Source organism: Octopus bimaculoides, chromosome 13 (assembly GCF_001194135.2).
Source record: "Octopus bimaculoides isolate UCB-OBI-ISO-001 chromosome 13, ASM119413v2, whole genome shotgun sequence".
Lineage (NCBI taxonomy): Eukaryota > Metazoa > Mollusca > Cephalopoda > Octopoda > Octopodidae > Octopus > Octopus bimaculoides.
Genome location: NC_068993.1, coordinates 34433771 through 34441337, shown reverse-complemented (window position 1 = coordinate 34441337; position 7567 = coordinate 34433771).

Below are 7567 nucleotides of genomic sequence, written 5' to 3'. Positions count from 1 at the left end.
ACGAAAAGTCTTTAACGTTTCGCGCTACGCTCTTCAGCAGAAAGAATACGGAGACAAGGAGAAAAACACGGAGAAAAAAAATTGAATGGTGTTAGGTCAACGATCTATCAGCATATATAGATTATATTTGTAGAGAGACAGACAGATAGATAGATAGATAGATAGATAGATAGATAGATAGATAGATAGATAGATAGATAGATAGATAGATAGATAGATAGATGCAACAGCCCACTCACGTAGAAATGTATACTTAAATATTACACAAACAGCTATACACAAATATACATTTATATCTCTTGTACGTATTTACGAGTAAAATTGTAGGTGGTTGTTGATAACTATGCGCATGCCAATTTTTTTATTTGTATATATGATTGTGCTTACATATAAATCCCACATATGCGCAACAGAATGCACCACTTACAGAAGCGATTAAATGCATATTCACTTGTAACTGTGCAGCAATGTTTACATAGGTCAAAGTGAATATGCAGACAAACAGTTTTTAATACTAAATTATTTAACTAACCTTAACCTATTTTCTAACGTTACCAATCTCTAGCATTAAATTTCTGGTACAGAATTTGTTTATCATTGGCAGCTATTCAGAATCCGGCAATTTTAACCTTGGCAAGTTCTGGGTTCACAATTCTATCTATCTATCTATCTCTCTATCTATCTATCTATCTATCTATCTATCTATTTATCTATCTATCTATATATCCATCTATCTATCTGCGTATCTATTTATATTTAATCTCTCTCTCTCTCTCTTTCTCTCTCTCTCTCTCTCTCTCTCTCTCTCTCACTATATATATATATATATATATATATATATATATATCACTTAAGCTGCTGTAGGGCTCAATATAATGTTTTAGAACACCGTGTTAGATGACTATACAGATGTAATAATAATAATAATAATAATAATAATAATAATAATAATAATAATAATGTGTGCGCGTAAAATTTTTGTGTATAGTTGTATAATAGGAGTATAAAATATAAAGTGAACGAATATGACAATGTTGTAGCAAAGTCTTACATTTAATTTTATATGCGAATAGGTTGACATTGACTCCGAATATTCACCGGTCATTGACTTCACCAGCCAGCTGTTTGATTGGTTAACCCGTTTACTGTCCTGGGCAGAGCCATTTTAAATTCTGAATGTGCGTTTCAGAGTCGAAATTTGATGCCTATTTTTAGTATTACCACATATGTGTCTGCGTGCTAAGCGTGTGTTCATTTGTGTGTGTGGATTTGTGTGTGTATGTGTGTGTGTGTTTGTATGTCTGTGTGGATGTGTGTGTGTGTGTGTGTGTGTGTGTGTGAGTGTGTTTGTGCGTGTGTGTGACTCTTAACGTTTTCTTCTGTTCACACTTGAAGCTACCAAGCCATTTTCCTACCATCCCCAGAAGGGGAGATAATTTCAATGAAACAAATATCTATTTTGCATGGTACTTGATATCTACTGCAACTGACAGCAGAACGGGAGAAATGCTCAGTTCAGTAAATCAAGCAACTGTAGCGCTTCTGAGAAAGAGCTGGGATGAAGGACTTTATGGTCAATTTTCAGTCCATAATTCTGTTGAACAAATATTTGAAGATTTCGATGAAGGTATAAGTGAGGAATGTGTCTTGAGTATTGTTATTGGTGATATGCAAACATGTGCCAGTCTAAACAGAGGTGGTAGTATAGTATGCGGTCTACTACGGTATCAAATAGGGTTATCTACCATATCTTTCAGATATTTCAAAGATAAAACACTTCAGATATTTCAGAGATCATTTTTTCAGAATCATAGTTTTAGCATCTAACCATGATGACTCAATGGCTTGAGTGTGTGCTCCGGTCACTAGATCCACATAATGTCGATGATGGTTCACTGTCAGATGGTGATAACCTACAGCATTTAAATTATTATAAGCGGGCCACTCATCTGAAGGAATTAGTGAACCTTTTCCATAATTCTCTTTCAATAATTGGAATCAGACTGTGCCCGTCACGCCGTTCCACATAAAATTATCGACAGTCAGAGCCTTGTTTGAGACCAAAAACCCACTGCCCATCAACTCTACGTCCATGGTTCTTGTTGTTTCGGTGTTCTGCATCACTGTCTTCGAAGAGAGGAACGTTGTCGCCATTCAGAATTCTTCCTCGATTGTATTTTCGTCAACCAGCAAATCTTGCTTCGTCTATCGGAAGGGGATTATCATTTGTTCCAACATTCCCTCGTTGTACATGATAAACTGTGGCTCCACACACCTCGCAACATATAGCGTACCAGTCTGTTATTGTATGCTTAGATTTTTAGAAAATCCCTCATAAACACCAACTCAAGGAATACTGGTGGAATCTTACCATCAAAACTTCTGTCAAATGTAAACACAACAGGCCAGATATTGTTGTTTGGGACAGAGGTACAAAGGTATGTACGATCATAGAGGTCAGCTGCTTTGCAGATATAAATATCTCTTTGAGAATCAAAGAACAGGAGATCTATGGACAACTACTCAGAAACCTCCCGCATCAGTATCCAGACTATGAATTCACGTTCATATCAATAATAATTGGAGTACTAGGTTTGTTAGCAAATGCTTAAAGGAGGATCTGGATAAACCGGGATTTTCGGAAAGTGAAATTGACCGGCTGATTCGTACATTACAAGTGCAATCTGTGAGTGGGACAGTAAAAATATGCAAGACTTCTCTCAAGTACTAAATGTGAATTTGTCTGTGTTAACTACATCTCAAGGATGGAACCCTGTATCTTTGTTGGAAACTGACTCCCTCTTCAGTGGAAGATTTATGATAATCGAAAAATAGATGAGACACGTATACATACATACATGAGTTTGGTGAAAGAAGTTTGCTTCCCAACCACCTGACCCCGGATTACGTCCTACTATGTGGCACCTTACGCAAATGCCTTCTATTATAGCCTTGGATTAATGAGAGCCTTATGAGTGGATTTGGTGGACGAAAACTGAAAAATACCCTCGTATATATATGTACATGTGTGTGTGTCTCTCTGTCCGTGTGTGTGTGTCAGTGTGTGTGTCTGTGTCTGCGTGTCTGTGTATCTGTGTGTGTGTTTGTGTGTATGTGTGTGTGTGTACAAGTATGTATATATGTATGTCTGAAACGAATTTGAACTAAGAGGGATACCAAAGTGTGGACATTTCAATATATTTGTACAACACGAATGAAGATAATTAAATGCAATACAAAACAAATGAAGAATTTATCGAAATAATCTCTGCTGCAAGAGGTAATAGAATAACCGCTTGGTGGCCATTAGGACCCAATCCAAATAAGAGGGGGACATAATCGAAAGAATCAAGTTTGTCATAACATTAAGGACTGTTGATTGATCAACATACACTTATAAGTATATCAAATACCATACAAAATATATACTTGCTTTATAGAAATCATCTCCCCTTCTGGGGATGGAAGAACAATCACTTAGTAGCAGTTTGGCACAACTCCTACAAAACCTGAAATATCATCCTAAAGCTCTGAGTACACCAACCAAATCAGGCGATTTTTCCCTCCTTCAACTACCCATATCTTTACATATTATAGTGGCTGCTCTCAGTTTTTCACAACACCCGACCTCCATTGACTAGATACGCATCTGGTGTTTGGGTAAGCGTTGATGTCCATCCAATGTTCACCCATCACTTGCTCCAAACAGTTGAGTATCAGCCTGGAATGTGTGGTACGGGCATATAATGCTCCACTAACCATCAAATACTGGATTTAAGGCCATGTTATGTCCCTTCCGCTATAACCCAAGGATCAGAGCAGTCTTAGCAGCATTACAGGCTGCGGTCATGTCAATGTATTGGTTTTTTCTTTCTTTCTCTATTCCTTTATATATTTATTTATTTATTTATTTATTTATTTAATAGTTTGTTTATTTGTTTGTTTGTTTGGTTGGTTGGTTGGTTGGTTGGTTGGTTGGTTGGTTGGTTGGTTGGTTGGTTGTTTATTTATTGAGAGCAAGCCACAGAATGCATAGATCAGAATTGTGCTTCTAAACATGTGGGACCTCGGGCAACTGCCAAGATTGCCCATGCTTTCACACGGCAATCCCATCGAATATTTTTTGATAATTCGTGACTTAGAACACATACATGTCTTAGCTCTAACAACGCAACCTTTGTGCTTCGCGTCTAAGAATTTAGCGACGGCCACCCTCATGAGAAAACAAAGCATCAAAACACAGGACCTAACCCCAATCTTGCTCCTCCTCAGATTTAAATAAAGTCGACTCCAACATAAGGACCAACTTCGTATAAACATGAAGGCATGCTAGCGAAACGCTGCTCCTCTAAATGGAAACCTTTCTTGTCATTGTGATTTTCTGGCACGGAATCGTTCACTGAAGAAAACATATATTAAATGATCCACAAGCACTGGAGCAAACTGTATCCTCAACTTGTTCCACTTACGAGAATGTTTGCAAGGCCACAGCAGGTCCCAAAAGACAATTGCGTGTCTTAACACTTTATTTTACTGAACCCTCATTTGTCGCTCATAAGAGAATCCATCATACACACACACACACGCACGCATACGCGCGCGCGCAAACACACACATATATATATATATATATATCTTTTATCTTGAATCTTTTACCACATTTTCTTAAGGATAAATGAAGAACTAAAGGAATATAAGTTTTAAAAGAGAAATAACCTCTTCTCCGCCATGATTTCTTTTCCATCATGACAGTATTCTTGCCATGCTCAGTATTAACACAATATTTTTCATCTCTATTAACAATTTCAAAGTAGAGACTTTACCGGAGTCATCATCAGCTTATTCATTTTGGCGTTAAGTTGGCCGGTTCGATACTGTTGGTGTTTTCTTTGTGGAGAATAGAATGTAAAGTATATGAATACCATAGGACAGACAATAAAACATGTATTATTTGTTAAGCATTTAATGTCTTTTAATATTCTTTTCTCCTATAGGCACAAGGCCCGAAATTTGGTGGGGGACTAGTCGATTAGATCGACCCCAGTATGCAACTGGTACTTAATTTATCGATTCTGAAAGGATAAAAGGCGGAATTTGAACTCAGAACGTAGACAGGCGAAATACCGCTAAGCATTTCGCTAACGTTTCTACCAGCTCGCCGCCTTAGAATGTCTTTTAATGTTAGACGTTTAATTAAGGCGGTGAGCGGCGAGCTGCCTTTCATCCTTTCAGAGTCGATAAAATAAATACTAGTTGAGCATTTGGGTCAATGTAATCAAATTACCCCTACCTTGTGCCAAAATTCTAATCCAATATTACATTTTTAATGAGATAACTTATGCTCTTTCCAACAAGTAGCTAAATCCTAAATGCAGGTTCCGTGAGACATACATGTATTATTCTTAACGAACAGTCTTGTACAAATGGCAGGACTTGAGCTATATGTCATGCAAAATACGAATTTTGCATTATATATAGCATTATGTTTTATCACATGAGTGAGACTTTTCTAAGGAAAACTGGACCTTTAATGAAAGAGATTCCGAAATGGTTTCTCACCGTGGTGCAACTTATATATTCTATAAGTCTATTTTGCATACGGTTTGGCAGTGATCTGAGAGAGACTTCAAATAAGTTGATATTTCAGTTCAATAATATTAAGATATAGAAATCTAAATCGTCTTTCACGAAATAAATTATATTTGGACTAAATATTGATTTTATTGATATTCTCTACTTTCAAGAATGTAATACTTTCTCTCAAATTCACAAATACGTCGTAACGACTTGCATTCGAATTTTCGTTTCACAACTGCTGTTTAATCCGAAATGTTGCTGAAGTTACTAAACAGTAGCTAGACAGCCTTGAAAAGTTTCGCTGGTTGCATTGAAAGGTAAGTAAACATCATTGAGGCAGTCTACCTTTGCTTCCCAACTTAGCTATAAAGTTTAACTGTCAACTTTCTGTTTTATTCTTTCGATTCATCGAAAAGAATTCTTCCAGTTTACCTTTCATGGCCCTATATCGAGGTTCCGCATGATATCTCAAAATACATCGAACTTTTACCGTTTAGCACAACGCATGCAGCTGTCTAGATTTTACAGAGTTCGCTGTGACCACATTATAACTGAAAATAGAATTTGCAACTGGCTGCTGGATCTTTTTGTACGTAATACAAACCCGTAAATCCTTCAATTCATGGGCTTTTCACTAGGTTGCAGCAGCTTCATAGTTAATGCAGCCAGCCATCACTTTCCAAGACAGTTTCTTTTGAGAAGAAACTAGATACAACTTCATTTACGACTTCGCTTTTTGTTGTATTCCCCATAGTTTGGTGAAACAAGAATTCTTTAAAACTCGACTCATTTATGTATGCTGCATATACGAGAAATTAAGTGTTAGATGATATTTGAAAACTCGTCGGGTTAAATAGCAAAGACACCTTGCATATCCCCTTTCCTTTCCGAAATTACCTTATATGTTTATCAACTTACATTATAAAATATACTTCGAGAATCCATATCATTTGTCAATGATTGAGTACTCAATTTCTTTGCAGTCTTTTCTCCACACATATGGTCCACACATCATTGTTTCTAGGTAAACAATGCACAAGCAATGCTTTCAGGTTTATTTTTCACAATTTGCGGAACAGCCATTATAGGTGGCAGTGCAGCTAGCTCCATTTCTTTGATACACCTGCCCATTCTAGTCAAGTTATATACGTTTCAGTTTAGATTCCTTCGGATTAAAGTTTCTTTTTTTTTAAATCACCCAGGTCAAAAATGACTAGTTGAATAATGCTGTCTTCAGTGAATGAGGTAATATGTTTTTGTTGTGTTTTTTTGTTCAAGTGAAACTAATTCGATTTATGGTTCATTGTAAATCTTTATTGACACAAACTGACATAATTCCTTGAAAAGTAAATTTCTCAACAGGTGACTGAATACACATCGAGCAGGTAGTTCACATTAGTCTACATGAGTAAAAACAAGGCACAGATGCTTTAATATGATTTTAAAGAAGTACCCTTCGATCAATTCGACAAATATTTTGAATGAAATTATACATAATCAAAAATTTAAAACACTTATTTAAGATATAAGATTACGGGGTTTGGAAGAATTTTCAGCCTCTGTAATTTCGTTGAGGAAACAGATAACAAGGGAAATAAGTACGAATGGAGCAATTTTCTGTACACAATACAATAAGAAGTTAATTGTGTTTTTTTGAAAACAGCAGTTTTTCAAACCATATGAATCATAGCAATTTCTCTTTCGTAATTTTAAGAGTATGCGTAATATTATTTGAGAATCCCTGCTTTACGAGATCCCATAGCTTAGCTTCTTTTCATATTTACATCTGTCATCAACAGTTATTTTTGAATAAATATCAACATATAATGCTGTCACCAAATGTTTACACATTTATATTGTAGTCATAAACATAATGAATAATTTTGATATTTTCAATCCTCAATTTTTGACCTTTATAAAGTAGACCGGTATCCACTTTCCCAGTATAAATATATATATATATATATATATATATATATATATATATATA